The sequence below is a fragment of the Centrocercus urophasianus genome, unplaced genomic scaffold (assembly GCF_019232065.1).
Source record: "Centrocercus urophasianus isolate 14NV4802_14NV808 unplaced genomic scaffold, USGS_Curo_1.0 seq_19, whole genome shotgun sequence".
NCBI classification, from domain to species: Eukaryota; Metazoa; Chordata; class Aves; order Galliformes; family Phasianidae; genus Centrocercus; species Centrocercus urophasianus.
The window spans coordinates 9294115-9316409 of record NW_024884744.1 but is presented as its reverse complement, the minus strand read 5'-3'; the positions used below and the strand labels follow the sequence as shown (position 1 = coordinate 9316409).

Here is a 22295-nt window from a genome sequence, read left to right as displayed (position 1 = left end):
CAAGGCAGAGCAGGTCTTCCAGCAGGAGGGAGGACAAGGAAAAGGATGCCCAGAACATATTAGAGGAAACCCCAGATTTCAGAGATGGGGGGGCAGGAGGATAGAGATACTGGCAGCACGCAGAGGTCTGAGGAGAGATGAGGACAACCACGAGTGCTTATCAGAGGAAGTCAAGCAGAAACTGGAAAGTGTGGAGGAGCCAACTCCAGTGAGGAGTGGTCTGAAACCACTCTCCAACAGCAAAGGAAACTGACAGAAGGAGAAGAGACAGAAGGAAGACACATTTCACACAAATAAACACGACAGCTTAAACACTGCCCACTGTCACCTCCAAGGTCTGCAGAAGACTCATGACTACATTTACCCACCCAACACGGAGCACCTCAACCTGACACGAGGTGAGCTGGACCCCCACTGCAGGAGGCTCCGTCAGCTCTCTTTCACAGAAAGCCGAGCTCTGACTCTGGCACTGTGTCAAGTCTCAGGGAATAACAGCTTCCAGCAAGCTTTGTAACATCTGTCTCCAGACTCCCCCAGCAGCCATGAAGGGAGCAGAAGTGCAGGCCATGAAGCAGCTCCCCGGCATCCCCATGGCACCCCGGAACTGCTCCTCTCACCCAATACATCTTTTCCTTTACAGACCTCTTCTTTTAGCACTTCTCAAGTTGTTAAAAACTTACTTCTTTATTTATGAGCTACAGCTTCTTATTTTAAACATCCACGTTAAGCTTGCCCCTCCCAAAATACCATTTGTTATAAATTATAATACACCCATGAAATCTTGCCACGCTGGCAGCCAATGACGCTGTGTGCACATCACAGCTACAGATCTGGAAAAACAAAACATTCTCTAATGGAACCTCAAAGGGAGAACAGAAACAGAGGGATCACCCGAAGCTCCCAAACCCAAGGCCACCATCTATCCATGCACCCTTGGAAAGAGCAGCATCACTGCCCAAGGACACCGTAGGGGCTGTGCCATCAGTAGGGGTCCCTGAATACCCATCGGTATTCTGACCCTGGCACATGGGGAGAGTGCTTTACAGGGGCACTCAGGATGCTGTGAGGAGCCATCAGCATTGTTCGACTGAGTTCCAAACATCACAACCTGCTCCACACCTGGGGTTTTGCTGTGCTGTCTTCCCACCCCAAGTGCATTCACTGAGAGTTTTTAAGAAAGAAGGAAAAAAAACAAAGGCCTTGGACAATTAGCAGGCCTTCTGATTTAGCTGTTAAAAAAACCCGACATCGTTTCCCTCTTGTTTTTCTAAATAAAAATAATGTATAGCCCTAACTTGATAATAAATATGCTCAGAAGCTGTCTTTAAGTAAAAGCTTTTGATAACAAATTGCCTATGCTAACTGCTATTTTACTGTTGAATTTTTTATTGTTGCTTAAGCACTGCAATTATGCTAATAAGCCTGCGAGGATGGTACACTAAAGCATTGAATGTGACAGATATAATACTCAATAAAATGTTAATCTTACCTGAAAATTGGAATCAAACAGCCTTATTAGTATTTATGGATATGGCATCTTTAACATGTTTCTTAAGAGGAATATATATATGCAATGGATATTTTCAAATATACCTTGCTATTTCTCGTGCCTCCATGCGATTTAATTCAGGGTGCCTATTACCCCTGCTGCTAACTTCCAGTCCCTTTTGGATCAGGAAAAAAGCATTCTCGTGTTTGAGCTACACTGAACTTCTGCACTGCTGAATGGTTTTGCCCTCCAAACCTACAGGTGAGATGGTCTCTGACCTGACCGTGAGCTTCATGCTGTGCCTTCACTTGCTCACCCATGAAAGAAGTCAAAAACAACCTCAATATATTCACGTGCTTCTGACATAAGCTGTATTTACATCCATGATCTGGCTGCATCAACAGATCATTCTTACACAGTACACTGGTGTGGCTCTCAGACACTGCAGGCTAATGCTTAAATAACAGCCTGCTGTCTTGCAGCCTCCCTGCCTCTACTGCTCTCACCTAAAGAAGTTAATTCTGCTGACAGGACTGCAGAAACGTCAATAAGACACCATTACTTCTCCTGACAGACAATCGAGGTTCTTGCTGCTGGATGCTGCGAGCCTCCTCTGTGGAAAACACGAGGCAGGAGCCATCCAGGAACTGCTTCGATGAATATCGACAGTGGGGAAAACCCAAGCAGCTGCCCACCGAAACAAGACATTTCCAAAGCACACAAAAAAATCACATGAGCTGCCCACACTCCTGGCACAAAACACACAGGGACTTTCTTGAGCATCGCCTGCAATGCACAGCAGCTTGCTCTCAGGTCAGGATGTCCCTTCTTATGTTTATGGAAGGAAAGAGGACTGCTTTGGAGGATAGGTCAGGGCAGTTCCACAAGACCTCATTTGCAGATGCAGGCACGGAGCAAGGCATTAGAAAAAAACTATTCTCAGTTGCAAAATCATTCGAATAAAACTACAGAATTGACTGAGCTTGCACCTTGGAGAGCTGTGAAGTGCACCTCGGGGCTCCTCTGCCCCAGGTTTGCCCCAGCATGAAGTGCCAGGCTCCAGATCTTCAGGTCGAGCCGGCAAGTCAAGCACTGCACCGCTGCTGTGTGCTGCAAGGCAACCCATAGAGACAGCAGGGCTCAGCTCTGAGTGTGGTCATTATTTTCAACCCTCAGGGGAAATGCAAATTCAACTTGGGCATATTGTTTTCTTTTGCTAAGCAGCAATGCTTGAATGTTAACTCCAATCCTGACAGGCATATGTATACTCTTTGCAAATAATCTCACCCTGACCAGTCCAAAAGGTCAAAATCAAAAAATAATACGAAAAAAAGACAAGCGTGGAAAACTGTCAGCACCATTGGCACAACCCCTCAACCAACTAACCATCTTCACCACAAGGTGAACTGCAAGCTCTTGGATTTATTTGATTGATTGAGATCAAAAGATCGGAGGGCACAGAGGAAATTGCATCCTTCTATGCATGCACGCTGCTTTCAAGATTTGAGCAGATAGTTGCAGCAATTTTAAAATCAAAGAGAAAAAAAAAACATTTAAAGGTGATTTCAGAAAGGCATCCCCTTATTTCTCTCTTGACACCTATGCACTTTTTAGAGCTATCTGAATGGTTCCTCCAAGTTCCTGCAGCCCTGGGACCCAACAGCTTATCTCTGCTAAACAGAAGATGCTAACAAACAATAAGAACTCACATAACTCCAGAGGAGACATCACTATTTGCTGACATTAAGGATGAAAGCAAATTTAGAGAAACTAAACAAATCCCAAATGAAGTCCAACAGGAGGCTTAAGAATTCCCTACTGCTATTCGGGTGTCCTCAGACACAGGACACACATCTCACTACACTTCTTGGCTGCACAAGGAAGATGAAGCGCCCTCAATTTGCTTCTCTGGCAGTGATCACACAGAGGCACCATGGCTGCCTGGGCCCACGTGAGGTTTGTCACATGCAGCTCCTGGGGGAGCAAGGGAGAATCAAGGGGACTGAGTGAGCAGCCATCCTTAGGACACAATTTCAACACAGAACACAGAAAAAGCCTGCGCTGCATTCACTGTCAAGACAGGACAAAGGAAAACAAGGAAGAACAAAAACAGAAGAAATATTAAATTCTGCCATCCCATCAGCCCTTGAACCAAAGAGAAAAGAAAACATTTGGTTCTCCTGCTTGTGTTTCACATATTGTTTATATTTTGCTCAATTTATCTGAATCTATAGCATTATTCTCTCACATCTTAACTATACAGGTGTGATTACCTGCCTGAGAATAAAAGGAAAACCCCTAATATGGATTACAGAAGAGACCCGAACTTTCAAGAGCTTGCTACAAAGTAACAAGAATTGGTACAACCTCCTGGTTCTGTCACGAGTTTAGGTTACACGCCAAAACCGAGGGCTGAACTCCTTTTCCACATGATTGCACTTCACTCCAGAAGGAGGACATCACCTTTCAGGTAACAAAGATTATCACCATAGATTTGAAGCTCATCACCAGACCAGGCAGTTCCTTCTGCACAGGTACACCGAGTTTTTCTTTTTACCTTATCAGTTTTGAATAACATCGTTAAGATAAGAATTTCACCTTCTCTGATTTCTAACCTTCAGCAGGCTGCAAGGACTTTCCAGAAGTCATCCCGCCTGTTGCCCCACTATTTGAAAGGATCAGTTCTCCTAGAGAACATCCAATGAGGCTTTTTTAACTGATTCTAAAACCTTTCCAACAAACAACTGAAACTCCACAAGCTCCTCAGGCAGTCCATCCAGTGCTCACCTCTTCTCAATGCAAGAGATCATCTACTAACATCTCATCTAAATTTCTCTTGCTGCAACTTAAGCCTGTAATTTGTCTTACTTACAGTGAGCAGATTTACAGTTTGTTCCTTCTCTTCACAAGTTCACTGTTGCCAAAATTCACGAACTGAGGCACCAGTGTGGCTTGCCCTTTCTTTGCCATTTTGCTTTTGCCCAAAGTGTGCTCTTACTCTTGTGTCTCTGCATTGTGTTTCGTTTCTTACCCCAAGAAAACAGGCAGCTAGAATATCACAAGGCTGTTTCAAGAGAAGACACTCACATCCAAAGGCTGATGCAGTCAGGCACACCCAATCATAAGGCACTCTGAAAGAAGAAAAAAAAAAAGATTTCTTTTTAGGACGGTATGCAAAGGGTCCAGAAATAAACCAGCAACCGTCAACCGTCCACTCTTTTATTGAACATTCAAATTAGATCTTCAAAAGCAACATCAATGACTGCAGATACATCGAAACCTTAGGCACGTTTTATCTAGCATCCACCACAAGGATTTGATAGGTCTTCATTCTACCAAACGGGACAACACTGACTTTGCATGAAGTTCTGCCAAGCTACAGGCAGTCGCCAACACACATCAAAATCAGACGGCTCCAACTCCAGCACTTCATTCACTGTGACAGAGGACAAATCTTAATGTCGCCACCGTTGACTTTATTTTCAGTGTCACTGAAACCAACAGGGACAAAGCTACTTTGAGATTTAGTGTGTTTAATTATGGGATAGATCCAGAGGAAAGTAGTCAGATTCAATGAAAGGCTGAATAACTTCTGTGCGCACAACATATGCCCTACCCCCCGGTCTGCAGGATGCTCTGCATAGCAAAAAGAAATTTCTCTCCTGAACGAAAGGGTTTGGTGATAAAGGAGAAAGAAGAAAGAAAGGATTTATATGAGCAGCGTTGGGAAACACAGGGGGAGAGTTCTGAATAGCACAAGTATCCCAAATTTCATGAGATAACAAGCAACAAGGGAGAGCAGTGATAATACATCTGCTTTCCTATTTTGTAAGCAATCAATTTGCCACAACAGCACCTTAGAAAGGATTATTTCTTGTACTCCACCCAGTCACAATCCCTTTCTCCCATTAGTAGGGGATGCTGTTAGCATCCACTTGGCATGGTTTTCTTTCTTTTTTTTTTTTCCTCTTCAGTCCTTCCCAGCTGCCCCGGACTTTTGCTTTCCTTGATCATTTCCCTCTTCCCAATACAGCCCAACTGCTGTCAACACAGCAAAGTGACATGCTCCTATTTAGCATAGACTTGATAACAGAAGTGGTGTTTCCAAGGCTAAAGACAAATACCTGCACCAATAATGTCCCTACATCACACAGTAGCTGAGGAGACCAAGCAATAAATGCCTTGTACTGAAGATGTAGAACTCAAAGAATCTCAGCAATGTAGATGGCCAACTAATGAAGGAGTTCAAACAGAGGCCTATCTTTAACGATGCAAACAGCTTTGAGGATTTCCACAAGACCACCTGTGCTATCAGAGACATTACCTCCCAAAATGCCAGTGAGAGATGGATGTTCAGCAAGGGATATAGATGTGAGGAGTGCTTCCACCAGGAATATGCACCCATTTCTATAGCAGAATTAGAACAGCTGTTGAAAACCATGAAGTAGTATTGAATGGCAGCTCAGGACAGGGAGCCAAGAAGACTACCGCATGCAATTGAAACTGCCAAGGGATTAAGCCAGGTCAAATGTAATTACACAAAACTGGAACTTGGCCAGGGTGCTGGTTTACGAAAATTAAAAGAGGTGTTCAAAAGTTTCAGAGATAGAGTCCTTCTGTTAATTATTTGGTGAGTCAGTTGCTGAAGTCTCAGTACTCTGGGAGGCTCTCTGAAAAAAGGGGAAAAATGAGGCATAAACTTAAAAGGCATTAGGAGTGATTAGCAAGAGCCTTTGTTCTCCATGGCAATGCTTGCTGCACTACTGTGTGAGTGCCTTTCATGTTCATGCTGGAAAGCGGCCTTAGCTCCTTTGATACTTCTGGGAGGAAGCATTTAAGCGTACAAATATCCCAATGTCAGAAGTTCCAGACAACAGTCGAGGAACATCAACATATCCCAGCCAGGTCAGATCCAGCTCTCAGGCAGTGCTTCTGCTCAAGGGAGGAATGCAAACAGAGACATTTAGAAGCTTATTTAGACCCTAAGCAATGTTTACCCTACTTGCTGGCCATGTACGAAGGCCAGGTCATGTGGAAAACAAGGTTGCAACCACGCAGGACAGCGTTCTTCTTACTTTCTTATGGTTTTGGGAAGATGGAGAGAACTTAAGGTGATAAGGAGATAAGAAAAGGTGCTTCATGGCCAGTGTGGTCCTCCACAACGACAAAGAGAAGCTAAAAGAAGGAAGTGGATAGACTCTTTAACAGGGCCTCATGATAGGACAAGGGGAAATGACAAACTAAAAGAGAGGACATTTAGACTGGATATGAGGAAGAAGTTTTTTTTTACTCTAAGGACGACGAGGCACTGACACAGGTTGCCCAGAGGCAGTGGGTGCCCCTTCCCTAAAGGTACCCAAGGTCAGGCTGGACGGGGCTCTGAGCACCTGATGGAGCTGTGGGTATCCCTGTTCAGTGCAGGGAGTTGGACCAGGTGGCCTCTAACTCAAACAATTGTATGCTTCTACGAACAACAGGTAAGAGGAAAGGCACACTATTTTATTTTTTTTTAAGTCAAGATATTTAATGCCTAAATTAAAGTACAAAGAGAACAAATCTAGAAAAGATGAGTATTAACAGTCTCTGATGAACAGTCACAAACTCTGTTCAATTTCTGAGACTTGTACTACAGCCATAAACAAAATATGGTGTTTTCTGGAGGATAAAAATAATAAGAAAGCCTTTTAAGTCTCAGTTTTGGCACCTGATAGTTGTAGCTGCCTCTGCTACCTCTGCATCTGAAATTTATCATTAGAGATACACTCATTACTGTCTCTGAAACAGTTGCATCTGACAGTAAAAGCAATAGGAGATTAACCTTTTTGGGTAGTTTATTTGGTGAACTGTTCAGCTGATGCACATTAAACAAACCGATTTTTAGACTGATGTGAAAATCACGGAAAGATTAAACAGCAATCTTCCCAACAAGTGCACAGTGAGTGACACGGCTTCCTCTGGAAGCGACGGCAGGTGAACACACAGCCGCAGGCTCTGCCATATCAATCTCATGCACTGGTTTTTTTTTTCCTTTTCAGAAAACAAGCCAAGAATAGACAGGTGTTTCACAGCACAGACTGGTGCAACTTGCATCTATGCTTGTTGCCATTAGTGCAAGAAGTGCTCCGTCAGTTGGGACAAGTCATGGAGGGGACAAGGAAAAATAGTTTTTTGCTCACAGCCAAAGGGACAGGAAGACCAGTGTGACAGAGCATGCAGGTACATGTTCTCCGCAGCCAAAGCAGTTAGGAACCAACGCCAATGACAGCCTCCAGTGCCTGACACGAAGCACAGGGAGGTGGAACGGGAAGCACCGATGCCAAGCAGTAATAAGGATGGAATCACAGCTGCTTCTCAAATCAGATTTTTTTTTTGCCTAGGTTACTTGTTATTAAAAGAAATTATAAGTTTCAGCACACAGGGACATCCTGTTTGCTGTATTAAATGAAAGGGATGATTCAAGAGCAACAGCTTTCAGGAGGCAGGGAGGGAGGAATCAATTTCAGGTTGCTACAGACAACTGGGCCTTTTCCTGTCAGAAAAAATCCAATTCAGCTCTACGAACCCACGATGGAACATTCCCTGAAATACAACACTCACACGCTCACTAAATAAATAAATACACTAAAATACACACTCATGTCATCTCCCAAATTTTACCAGCTGAACTAAGGGCACGCTCCAACCTGCTGACTGCAACTCAACAAGCGTGGAGCTTCGGCTCAGCACTATCTTCTCGACTGCAAGTTCAATGCCTATCACTGTCTTACAGGGAGAAAGGTATTTAATGGCAAAGTGGCATCCTGCACAACGAAGCAGAGCAGAGCACGGTGATTTGGGATGCTCTTCCACAGGCTCTAGGCTTACAGTGAGGCCTAAAGGCTGTTAAGTGACCAAATAAATCCATCTCAATCAATCCCTCTGTGAAGAACACAGGAAACAGTTCCATCCTACAGTATTATGAGTCTTAATTTTATGGAGCAGTTGATGTTTTTCCAATGAAAGGTACCATTAAAATATAAGATTTTATTAGCAAAATCAATGATGTGTGCAGAGACAGTCCCTCACGGCTTTAAAAAATGTCTATGAATAATTATAAAACTGATAGCAGTAGAGAACACCATACAATTATTACTGCTGTTTTACAGGATTCTCTAACAGCGACAGCCCACTTCTGGTAAGACACCTTCAGGCAGGACCACAAAAAAGCATAAATAAGGACAAGGCAACAAAGGCTCAGTGTTCTCTCACACTTAGAGGGTGCAAATATGTTGCTTACTTTACGTCTATTGTTGCTGGGTTTTTTATTTTTATTTTTTTTTTTCCCAGCAAGTAGTAAACATTCTGGAAACAAATAAATCTCAGCACTTACAGGAATATTTACCAGTTGCCCACGCATTTCACTTTCTCTACCAATTCCAACATTTTGTTGCATTAGAAAAGCAAGAAGGGGAGATTCATTCCCCTTTAAACCCATCAGAAGTGGAACAAAGAGCCCCCAGTTTCATGGTGATCTTTAAACACAGGGCCAGCACCTGAAAGCCCTACAAGCAAGGCATGTGCTGGGGACAAAAAGCCCGGACACCTTTATCTGCTGCAGGGTTCCCACTCAGATCCAGCATGCCACGCTGCCACCGCTCTCCTGCAGTGAGGACTGGGCACATTGGCAGCACCCCAGTCCTCCAAAGCCTCCTCTCACCCAGCAGCCACCGCCCATATCAGCACCATCATAAAGAGCTCACGCAGTCAAGGCACTGAGGCACTCCAAACTCAACACTCACCGAGCCTTCCTACTTTCCAGCAAGCTCTGGCTAATGCACACAGAGCACTGTTAAGTCAAGAATGTACTTATGTAGATTGGAGCCAAAAAATGACACCAGTCGGTTCGACCCCAAATGTTTTGGCTTTGCACACACAGCTACAGGTTTGCAAGAGCCGGGGGTACAGGCAGAGAAAAAAAACCTCAAGTCTCCTTACTCCACCTGGCTTTAAACCTCCGGATGTGTGTGAGGATGGATGAAGAACGAGTGGCAAGAATACTCAACAGATGTTTTCATTTGCATAAATTTGCCATTCATTCCTCTTTCTTCTACCATCACAAACTCCTCTATTATCCTCGCTGGATAATTTACAGAGCTTATTGCAAAGTGCAGTCTCGGAGAACAGAGACAGCATACACTCAGTAATGTCCAAGTTCAAAGAGCTGAGCCATGCATGACCTGCCAGCAGACTGTTGCTATTTTCTTGCATATATAAAAGAGCATTGCCTTCGTGCAGTGCTGGAACTTGTCATCAAGAAATACCCTCCTATTACAACATGGACCAAAGGAGCTACTATTTTGAGTCCTAATAACATGCCTGGTTTTACAGGAAAGCACGAAGGCAAGTAACATGGAATAACCCAGATGTCAACTACAGAAACAGATGGGAATTTCACAAAGCTACACATATTGCCTCGTTCGAGTGCTGTCATAGCCCATCCTCTAGATGGGAAAGCACAGTGCAGCAGTTAGATGAAAGGAGCACATGGAATTAAGCTGCATCATCACCTCTACAAGACCTATGAAGAGACAACAGAGGACTGCTTTCCAGGCATGTGAAGCCCAAGGCAATAAAGCATGACTCAAAGCTGTGAGGCTGTTTTCTGCCCCACCTGTTGGCCAAGTGACTGTCACTCTATTCTACCAGCTTTCTGACCCCACAAAATGCAAACAGTGCTGAAGGAAAGGTGCACCGGGAAGCAGGTCACACCCCTGGTCCTGGAAAAGGTTTTTCTTGGCAAGTGAATGCAGATGGAACTGGCTGGAGGTGCTCCTGTGAGCGTGGCCCCGGGTGCTGCAGGCAGACTGCCTGCAGACTGCGCTGTGATTTGCCCTGCTGTGGCTTCCCGGCCACAATTTGCCTTCCAAACAGTCTAGGAAACCACTGCACCTGCAGTGGTGGTTCTGCTCCTGTGACCTATAGGAGGTGTCTGCAGACGATGAGTCAGTGGCAAACCAGGAGAGGAGATGGACTGACCTGACCTTCCTCATTTGAACTCACAAGAAGATCCAAAACTGAGGCTAACAAACCAGAACTTCCAAAATTCATGCAAACTAGGAGAAATCAAGACTCCTGTTTAATAAACATAGGGCTGGTGCTTCGAACCTGAGGTCCGAGCTCGCCCAACAGCCCCGGAGCAGCCGGCCATTCATGCATGCAGCTGTCGCAGGGGAAGGCTGAAGCCAGAGCATGAATGAAGCACCAGGATCAATTGCCTTTTCTACCTTCTGCCTACCGCTAACTGGATGATGCTATTCAGGGAATATATAATTTAAAGACAGAGGCTAATGATGAATCAAGATTGATTTTTTTGGACAACCAAGACAAGAAAATAAATGTAATTGCAGTCTACCTGCTTGTAGCTTGCCAGGAGTTACAGCAAGTTTCAGAACAGTCTGGCTCCTTTTCCCTTCCTCATCCCAGTCCCCTTCCCTCCTGTGTTCCACCAAAGAAGGAAAGACCCTTACAGAAGAGGAATTCACTTAGACAAGACAGTAAGCGCTGCTGGAGCCAGCTCAATGCTGGCTTCTCTGTCCCTGCTAAGCAGTACAGAGCAATTAATGGACATGCAGAGGGTTCACTTTCTGGGGAAAAGCAAATTCCGCGTGTGCAGTTGCGAGGAATGCATTGTATGTCTGGTATTCACGCTGCACTCCCTTTTCCTGTTCCTTTTTTTTGCCGTATATGGAGCTGAGCACAGCCGGCGGGGCCGGGGAGGGCAGCGCTGCATGCTCAACGCCTTTCTACTTCCGACTCTGTTTGTCTTTACTGGAAATCCAATCGATCCGTCTAGGAAAAAGGCGAGCGCATGAACTGCAGCCTGACAGGCTCAGACACCCCGCTGCTTCCACACAGGGCAAAAGGAGCAAGCTGAACCAGCTCACCCCAGCTACAATCCTGAAGGGCTGTTTCCATGGCTTAGCAGCACTTAAGTTGTAAAGGCAACCTGGCCTTTGGTGCACGCAGCTGGAGCTGGGAGGATTACGTGACCTCAGCACAGCAATACCTGCCCTCTGTAACACAGCTGGGCCAGGAACAGGAGTGTGGGACCGCGCAGATGCAAACAGCTGGGAGTCCTCTGCTAGCCCTGACAACTTCTAAGTCCATCATAGCAATTTCAAAAGCAGTCTGGGACTTCCATATCCAAGATGCAATTACAATATTACGTGCTAAAAAATAAAAGCTTTTTGCCACTGCTGCTTCCTCAGAAATCAACAGACTCCTCCTATGAGCACCCAGGAACCCAAGCAAGACCTTGCTAGAACAGGCTAGGAATTAGGCAAGAATACTTAAATGAATGAGCACCCTGGCCCATTTCCTCCAGTGTCTCATCCTTGACCTTGGCTGGTTCTTGATCCCTCGAAGGATAATGCAAAACCTCTATGGCAGGCACGCAGCAATGTGACCCACATGCCATCCCATCTCAGTGTCCCAGAGATAAAGACTAACTAGAACCTGAGTCAAGAGGTTTAAGAGAGCTTCCAATTTTATTTTGTACCCTTGCCAATAGTCATTAGCACTGAAGTAATTCTTTACATGCACAGAAGCATCCAATCTACCTTTCAATCTTACATCATTGGCTTCAACAACCTCCACGCTCTGAATTACAGGACAGTGATAGAGCTTTGCCTTTACCAGTTTCAAAATTGTCATCTTTCAGCTTCCACCATTACTCAGCAGCAATGAGCCCATCCAGCTACTCATCCTGTCCTTGCCGTCTGCCAAACATGCTACGTCCCGTCCCTTCCCTTGCACCAGCACCTTAGGCTCATGCAAAAAAGCAGAGTCAGGTGGCAGGATCACACGGCCAGAAGCAGCCCAATGTACTGCAGGACCAGCTGTCACCCAGCCAAAGCAACCACAATTCCCTGGGAGGAATGATCACATCTCTATCTGTGCTGAGTTCCCTGCACTCAGCCAGGAACCTCATCAACCAGTTCTGCCACTCACAGACTCCCTATGTCAAAATACTGTCTTCTCTACCTTTTGCCCAACGGATTCAAATGGAGCCAGGGACATTGGGAAGCAGCTGTGGAGTTGCTTGGATGAAGACACTCAGCTGAAACTTGGCCAGGGGAGGGGAAGGTTTCTAGCCTCATTAATAACAGCCTGAAATTAAAAGCAGAGCTTGTAGTACAGCTGTGATTCCAGCTACCCTGCTGCTTGTGTTAACAGTGTGGCTTTATTATGGTCAGGGATTAAAAACAGCTCCAACAATTAAAAGAAAGAAAAAAAATAAAAATACGGAAAGAAAAAGAACCACCACCACCAACAAAAAAAAATCAGTAAAATACAACATTCCTGTGGCCTGGAATGATTAGCAAAAATAAGCTATGGGCCGTCAGGAGAAAGAGTGAATGCTTCCTTCCTGCTGCCAGCCAGCCTGCTTTCCACACATGCCCCACTGAGTAGCCACAACCCATGCCCACAGGGCCGCCCAGTGTCCTGCAGGCCAGCACCAGCCACAGCCACTGGTCCCCATGGGGTGTCACCTCGCGCCCCAGCATGGGTGCCCTGCTAGCATCCCACTCCCAGCCAGCAGCTTGGACGTGCTCCTCATTCCCACTGTCTAAATGCTATGGCAATAAAAACAAAAGGTCTTGTAATCAGTGACTAATGTGCCTGGAACTTGTTGGGAGCCACCAGCCCTCTCAGAGCAGCCAGAGGAGGAGGAGTAATGGGAGGATTAGGGCCAACCCGGCTGCTCTTAAGGGCCGGGATGAGGAGCGCTTGTTCCTTGGAGGTGAGCTGGTTGCCCAACCATTCCTCAAGAGATGAATACCTGCTGTGCTGTGTAGGATATGTTCCTGGAAAGCAGTGGACAGTGATGGGACGGCACACATAAGCAGCCCAACTGAGCACTTGGTCACAGTATCAAAGAGATTGGAAAAGACCGCCAAGATCATCTAGTCCAACCATCAACCCACCTCTGCTGCACTGTTAAGAAAGCCTACTTCTTCCTTACATAAATTAAAAGCAATAAATTCATGAGAAAGAAAAGCCTCCCACCACACCAGCAGGACCTGCTGCTCCCCTCTGGTTACAGCACACAGCGGCAAGAGGTCCAACATCACCAAGGAAGAGATGATCTTTCAGTGTTTGTTTCTGTTCTATATCATTACCACCCAAATTGCCATTTCTTATCCCTCTCAGAACAAAAGCGGTTTACATCACTGCAGCACCCCAGCAGTAAAAGTTGACAGTGAAAGCACCAAACAGATCTCAGAGCCCTGCCCCTGCTCTGAGATGGACACAAAATCACGTTCAATTCACAGCTTCCTTACCAGTGATGTGACTGTTAAATGGCACAAAAGTCCTTTGCTATTTTTGGAGGCAGAATGGTGGATTCAGGTGAGTTTTTGCTGCTCTAATGAAAAGATGACGATGCCTGAAGCAAATGAACAGTGCTAGTTATATGACAACGCGTGTGTCTAGGCAGCTGTTCTCAAAAGCATGCCAAGAACGTTTTATGCAGTTTAAACTCAGAAACTCTAAGCCAGTCTGTACAAACCCTTTAACATCCCCCTCACTGTAGGGCTACAAAGTACTTCAATAGAATTACACTTTGAGCCGAGTCTGCAAAAATATCACAGCTAAGGTGGCAAGTCCCCAGTAACCACACAGCTGTCTGCACCATGTCCAGGGCTGGTGTGACAGCACGAAGAAAACCCAAACCTCCTTCTTCCCAGCAGAAGTCTCCAGTATTTTGAAAACATTTACATTAAAATTAATCAACCACACAACACATTTGCCTTCTCAGACACCAGAGCACTTTCTAAATACCAAGGTGACTGCAATCAAGAGTCGCTGTGGCTTAGCAGATTTCGGTGAATTGACTTCCCAGCAGTTTCAGCTGAAGCATTTTGCCTCCCCCATTTGCACTGGGCTGGGTGCATGCAGCTGCTGCACCTCAGCTATCGTTCAGCTGCAGTGGTGCAGCAGCTCCCTGCAGCCCTGCAATGGGAAGCATTATCCCCTCCTTCCAGGAAGGTAAAATGCAATCTCAAAAATGACACTTCACCAAAAAATAATAATAATTTAAAGAGAAAAAAAAAAAAAAGCAATCACCACCACCCGCCTCCCACAGTCCAAAAGATGAAGTTGTAAACTATGCTGCCCCATCACAATCAGTTTCAGCCCCCTGCAATCAATCATGCTTTTAAACCAGCCCATTCATAACTTGTACCAGAGACAATAGACAAGAGAAATAATAGGGTGTCACTCAGTTACCCATGAACAGGAGGTGGAGCCCATGGTGTATCTCACCTAGAATCTGCCAAGATGTGCTGCATGGGCATCTGCACTTGGATGATTCAGATCCTGCCTTTATAAACTCAATCCTACATAGGAAAACCACCTGGAGAAAGATTTCCCCTCTTGTCCCCAGATTCGCTGATTCCTCACATCACAGATTTTTGGGTGCAAGCCATGCCCAACCCAACACAGGCAGGTGGGGTTCACTGCACAGGTTGGTGTCAGGGCTGCTCCTAAGGACCTGTGCAGTCAGCACAAGGGAAAAACTGCCACGTGCTCAGACACCACAAACACCAAACTCAGGCGAGTTCTGAGCACTGCCTTCCCTTAGAGGCTTCACTAACAAATACCCAACCAAAACCAGGATGGACCATATATACATATGTTCCTCATTCCCACCAAGATTTTTTCAGTTCAAACCCACTCCCACTTCCAAAAGCCTGCATTCCATGGGGTCCATATTTTCCCTGCTGACAGCTGAAGTTGACATGCCAAGGAGAAGGGTGATCGCCTTCCTGAGCTTCCAAGTCTTAATGAAATAACCAGTTAGAGGTCAGGGTGGAAATCAACACTGGAACCAGTGGCCCTCATGAACCTAAACAGCTCCAGAATTAGAGTGTTATTGCAATTTATCAGACTCGACAAGATAACATATTGATCCCATCAAGGACTCACAACTTTGCACCTATACAATAGAAGAACACGTTCATTACAGATGTCATAGCACACCTACACTACTGTTTTTCCAGGGAAATCAATTCAGACACCTGCATCAGCACTGGGTTTGTCACAGAGACCAAGTCAAGAAAGTCAAGGTTTGCCCCATTTCCCAGCCTATCACACAGATGCATACCACGCAGCTACCCAAGACTTTCTTCATTAAATGGCAAATCAACAACTCTTCTGAGGTGAAACGTCAAGCTTTGTTTTCCTTTCCCACTTTAGGATGTGCAAGCCAAGGAGACCTGTGAGTTGCTGCTTCTCAGAGAGACCAGACACTAATAGACAGCACCTCCCAGCAGCTCAATGCTGCTATCTTCAGCCAATCTCCTTGGGCCCCAAAAGATTAGCCACAGCCCGCCTTCTGATGGACAGGTCTGCTTTAATGGACACCTGAACCAAAGAAACTTGCACTGATATAGCAAGTAGGTGTCTGCATTGCTTCAACAAGCTTTCAGCTCTACATCACAAGAGGTGAGGAAGGCAGAGCTACATCCTTCCTCCTGTGAAAGTGGCACTTAAAATGGACTGTAATCATTAGTTGAGGATGCTCCTCAGTAACTGGAGTCACGCAGGCACCTTTACATGAACAAATACATTCCTTTGAGCAACCTGGAGCTATAAGTTTTTGTCTGGGCCAACACAAGAGAAGGGATATGATTAGAAAAGCACATAATGTCACCACTGGTCTTGTCAAGGGAGGACTTACTACATCAAGGACTAGAAAGAAGATCTGCCTGGTCTGGAGGCCAGAGGTCCAAAAGGCAAGCCAAAAAGTAACTAATTCCCTTTCCTAAGAAACTGTGTTTTCAGCTGGAAGTTGCATGGCAGCCTTCCTACCAGAGGATGCAGCAGGTCAAGACAAGGGTTCATTCCTGGCCAGGCCGAGTGGGGACATGGTACACAAAAACAGATGGCGCTTTGCAAATAAGGGCTGAAATGCTGCAAGGACTGCATCTGTGGGGCTTTCCAAGGACAGCAAGGGACGCTGCTGGCCAGGCTGCTGGCCATTGGGAAGCGTTGACTTGCAGGAGCACAAGGACAAGGGTTACATATTGAGATATGTGGAAAAACAGCCCAGTGAAGACTTACAGCACCCAGCTGCACTGCAAATGCCTTGCAAACACCTTTGGTTTCTCTTTTCTGTGAAAATTAAACACAGTGGCATTCTATAAGAAAATTGTCACTTAAACTCCTTATTAAATGTAATTTCCTCTCCCACCCTTTTTCATTAGCAACACTCAAGCATTCATCAAATCACACTTATTTCCAGGCAAAACGTTAGTCTTCTTACAGAGAGCTTACATATAAGCATTGTCTATTGTTATAAGTTAAAGTTCCACCAAAAAATCAATTCAGAAGCAAAGTATCCATTCACCTGAATGGGAATTTAAGCAAACAAACCTCACATACAGGGAAACCCGTAAATGCTTGGAGAACAATACTTTTATGAGGAAAAATGCAGCAGCATCCACATTACTTTCCCCTTCTGGGCAATAGTTTTCCACTTTAATATTATACAGTGCACCTCATTACTATTCTTGTTAAATAATATCACATTCAAATCCATGCTGCAAGCATCCCACTCACTGCAAGAAGACTTCATGAAGGGAGAAAAAAAGTGACATTAAAGGAAAGCAATCTATAGTAGCACATTACACTGCACCAATTTCAAGCAGGCTGTCATACTGATCACACCAGACGGCATTTTAGCTCCAACAGTATCCTTCAGCAAAACATCCTCGTTACTGCATTTCACCAAGCCCTTTTGAAATGAATGGTACAAATTCTCTCAGTCATTTCTAAAGGAGTGCACTGCTCAGAGCGCTCTGACTTCACATCATCTTTTCCAATAACCTGCAGAGCTGTAAGGCCAAAATAGGCCATCTTTAAAGAAGGAATTAAAAATAAATAAGCCAGCACCTGTCTTGGGACAGAGCTACAAAAGAGGGCTGTGAATCCCAACTCAAAGGAGTGCTTATGTGCAATCTCAGATCCAGGCCAACTCAGAAAATCACTTAATTACACGATTAACTTCAACATGTGCTTAAGTTGCTTTGACTTCCTGGGGACTTAAGCATATACTTAACGTGCTTTCCTGTACAGAAATACTCTCTTAAATCAGATCCTGTTTTGAAAGGATGCTGCATATGTAGGCGCGCACACACACACACACACACACACACACACACACACACACACACACACACACACACACACCTCCTGCCCTTGGAAAGCTCTGGCTCTTCAGCCAAGCTGCAAATCAGACTGCCCTAACTTTGTGCCTATCTATGGATCAAAATGTTCCACCAGAGCTTCAGAAAGGCATCTGAACTGGTTTCATCATGAAGGAACACTGTTTTTTCAATATACAGCTTGAGCCCCTCAAAATTTCTTTGCTTAAATCCCTCCCTGCACTTACGCTACTCTCTTGTGGTTACAGTTAATTGCAAGAACATTGCTCCTACAGCTTGCCTGATAGAAAAGAACTCCTACTATGTAGGGGTTTGGTTTTCCCATTTTGCCTATTCTCAATAAAATGCAATAAATTATTATTATATATGTCGACATTGCAAACAACTACAGCATCCATGCTGAGTGCCTGTGCAGGGGCATGCTGTTTCTCAGTGTGATCTGAAATAGCCAAGATATTAAAATCCCACAAAGAACTGTGTTTCTAATGGAAGAATTGATGGGCCAGATGTTGACACTAATGATTATTTTGCCAGCCCGGGGCAGAGCTCAAACCTCTCTAGGTTAGAGAGCCTTGCCCTTCTGCATTCCTCTGTGCCCACATTACCACCCTCTCGAGATGCTTGCCCACCAGATCAACGCACAACATCCCTCCCAAGCACCAGCCCTTCCCCCTCTGCTAATCATCACTCCCAAAGCACCCAGAAAAGGATCAACAAGCTCATCAGCGCTGAAGTTAGCACGGGAAAAGAAACATCTTGCATTAAGGTATCAAGTGTTGCATCTAGGTTTTGGATTCCACCAGCTCAAAATAGCTCCATGTAGCCTTCCCTCATTCAAGGTAGCCCTGGCTGAACAACACCCAACTCTGCCTTAATGCTCTGTTCAGCAGTGCAAGATGGCTTTATGTTTACATCCTGAAATCCCTGCCTGTCTTTTGGATGCCACTCAGTCAAAATATGATGGGAAATCCCGGCACCTACCCCCTAAGCACTTCTGTCAGCTGACAGAGAAGGAATTTGGAAGGTCCCTCTGTGCAAGTCTTGCCCTAAATATGAGATGCTCCAATTAAAGGCTAAACACCTGTCCTCTCAAAGCACACAGATGCAGCTATACTTGATGAGCAGTGGAGTTACAGGAACAATTAGAAAACCAGGAAGAGCACTGATCCCCTCTGCCTGAACAGACTGCCTGTCCTTACAAACACACCTGGTAAGATTTACTGTAACCAGGTCAATGCATTGCACTGATGTCGCACACCTCTCTCACAGGGTTGCAATGCCCCAGACAATAGAGAACACCAGGGACAGCTTTGGCACAAGGTGCACCTTTTTCAAAAACAATCTTTAATGAAGCATTAGACAGCAAAGCCCAGAGCTTTTACTCACTTATTCGCAATAACCTCCAAAAAACGCAGGTCATGGTGCCAGCACATGCCAGGTAGCAAATGCAGGTAACTACTGCTGTTACAGAGGCAGTCATTGCTGCAGACGTGCCCTGGGGAAGTACTACTTGTAGAAACTGATTAAAAAAAAAATGAAGTGATCTCATTCTGTGTGCATCCCCTGTACATACTCTGACCCCCAGGATTTGTACCCACCCCTTTCATGGCTCTCTGTGACTTTCCATTTCAATGCTTGTCAAGGAAAGCTCTACTGTCAAGTTCAATTTGGCATCAGCAAAGGAAAGAGTTCAGAAATTTATAGGTAGTTTCAGGCCGTCTGTTTGTGCCAAGTCCCTTGCCTGCATTTTCAGTATATTAAAAGAAAACAAAAACCACAAAAACACAGTGGTTTTCAGTAATTCGTTTCTCTCCTGACTGCTGAGGGAATGACCTGCTCAAACCGTTGGAGAAACTACATACTTCAAAACACAACACTGATGGCATGCATCTAGTCAACAAGAAACAAAACCGAAACACACAGTTTCCCCAAGCTACCGAGGAAAAAAATGTAGATAGAAGGGAATGTATTTCTTTGGAGCCAGCACTGCCCTTCTGCCCGAATTATAGCCCAGGCCCACCAACATAATGCAATTTCTATCTTTGCTCTTGCAGGATTTACTCAGTTAAGCTGCAAGGGAAGGAAGCAAGTTACACACTGCTGCCAGTGTGCAACTGCACATGTGAACACAGATGAGGATGAGGTGAGATCAGGACAAGCTTGCAGGGATTTAGCCCAGTAGGTGATTTATTCCATGACAGTCCAGATTAAGAGGGCTGATTGCCCCTTTGGCCTTACAAGCACTCACGTGAGTGAACAAGCACGTTTTGTATCAGAAGGAAGGGAAGGAGGCGTTACCATTCAGGTAAATACACCATGAAAATAAACAGAGGAATGGCACTTTGCATGTGATTAGCATGGCATCTCCTGGGGAGCCCAGTACAATTTACAAAGAAATGCAGCAGGAAACAGGCAGCCTCAGTCCTTCTGCCCTGTTCACACTGCAGCGTACTTCTTTCATTTCTGAGTGGCTGGCTGTTCTCTCTCAGTTCTGGTTAATATTATTTGTATCTTAATGCTTTCTAGGAACCATTCCAGCTTTACAATACAACAAATACCACTCAGTAGAGGAAACACTTAATCTGCTTGGCCATGCTTCACATACATCACTTTAGGAACTGGTTCATGCAGTCAGATAAGCTGCCTGCACCATGGCCACAGCTCTCCCCACACACTGAGCCTGATGGGGATGTGCCCTGCAAGCTCTCAAGGTGGCTCTCACCAAGGGTGGTGCTGGGTTGAATTCTGGAGCTCCTCCTGAAATCCTCCAAGGAGCGTGAGCAAGCAAAATAAAGAGAAAACCACAGAAGCTTGAGATCAAAGGACTTTTTGGTTCTGTTTCTTAATTGCACTTACATTAGGTACTTCCCACTTTCTTCCTCTTGGTCTCACCAATATTCAGGTCTTTCTGCAGCTGTCACTGTCACAGTACACATCTGACTGAGGGTAAGTTTTGCACAACACCTGGGAGGAGGTTTCCAGAGCACCACTTACGAGAAGGAAAGCCGAGGCACAGAGAAAGCATGGGAGGTGTTTGCTTTTTTTTTTTTCCCCTAGTCTTCAAGAATTTGTTCACTTGAGACTATTCATTGCGATTCTACATTTCCAATTAAACCCTATCAAAACATAGGCCTAAGTGATTGGCCTTTTAGGAAGCACTGAAAGTGTCCAAAATTACACAGGGAATCCATGACAGAGCTGAAAACAGTTCTGGGATAATCCCAAAGTTACCAGCACAGCAAGCAACTATGTTTGCAGCCTAACACATGCCTCCTGCTCCAACCACTGGAGAAGCCACATCGCCTCAGACAGCCTCAGCAACTTCCCAACTTGCTCATCCTGAGCTTCTCTGCTGTTCTAAGCATCACTTTCATTCATAGTGTAACCCAGGGGTCTCCCCAGTGAAGAACAGAGGACACAGACTGGTTGCACTTCACACTGTAACTGACTGCAAGTCCTCCTCCTGGAGAGGAGCTGACACACTCCTTCAAGACAGTGTAAAAAGTAGGAAGGGTGCAAACTGGCATCCACAGCCATTTTGCATCTCTTCCATCCCCACTGTACCACTTGCTGAGAGCAGAAGGTCAGCAAAGACCCACTGCTTGCTACCCATGGAGTGAAAAAACTCACAAGGAACTCACACAATCACAGACTGGAAGGGACCTCTGGAAATCACCCAGTCTCTTCCTTTCCATCATCACTTCCAACTCACTTAAACCTTGCTGTAAAGCAGCCTGAATGATTTGCTGCAGACTCAAGCCAGACCCCAACCAAGGGCTGATTTTTGCTGCTGGTTTTATCCTGGCACCAGCTTGAGCCCAAAGGACTCACTTTACCTTCTGTCAATTCAAAAGCCTTTTTCTCCTCCGTGCAGGGATATAACCAGATGAACGGCATATAGGTCAGCTCCTCCCCTGCAGTTCCACCTCTCATTTGTAATTGAGCATTATCCACTCTCAGAAAGAGAAGGTAAAAGAAAACTGAGAAGATCCCAATCAAGGAGATCTGCTCCTTAGGATGGGCATGACAAGCTAAAAAGGGAAATATTTACTGTCGCCAGTCAGTTCCAGGGAGGGGAGAAGGCAGCTCAGTGTTTCAGCAGTGTTAATTATTTACCCACAGATTTTCTCAGGAGCTTGTAACTCACACCCAGCACCTCAGGAGCCCATCTGCAGGGTGCAAGCAATGAAGAAACGAAGGAGGTAGAGGCTGAGGAGATACCCTAACTCAGCAGGAAAGTGTTACACTTCAAGGCCACAGACTGACAACTTGCCAGAACCACTCAGTTAGACAGCTGAGAGGATGGTAAAAACCCAGAGGAAGGCAGAGGGCTGTTAGGTTCCCAAAATAGAGAAAGCATAGATGGTGGTACAATTCAACAAGCGTGTCATCTTAAAGTACTGCGCATCAGACAGTACCTGCCAGCATTAAGAAAATCCTCAAGGAACTCACTCTGTCTCCTTCCAGCAAACCCACTTGGTGCTATGGAACAGCAGGCAGGTTCTCCTGGCCATGCCTGGAAGCCTCCTGGAAACTTATTCCCCAGGAAAACTCATTTACCTCCCACCAAAACTGGGAGACCACATTCTGGTGTTGTG

At 45.3% G+C, this 22295-nt stretch overlaps 1 protein-coding gene across 5 annotated transcripts in view; it reads right to left on the bottom strand.

Annotated features, from left to right (window-relative positions):
• LOC122161492 (LIM domain containing preferred translocation partner in lipoma) overlaps window positions 1-22295 on the bottom strand; it is a 320970-nt gene that overhangs the window by 254591 nt on the left and 44084 nt on the right. For 4 of the 5 annotated variants that reach the window (XM_042820970.1, XM_042820969.1, XM_042820974.1 and 1 more), the window contains exon 3: window positions 4521-4620. The gene's annotated coding sequence lies outside the window, so the exon portion shown is untranslated. The remainder of the gene's footprint in view (window positions 1-4520; window positions 4621-22295) is intronic. The other variant, XM_042820973.1, reaches the window with a different exon arrangement.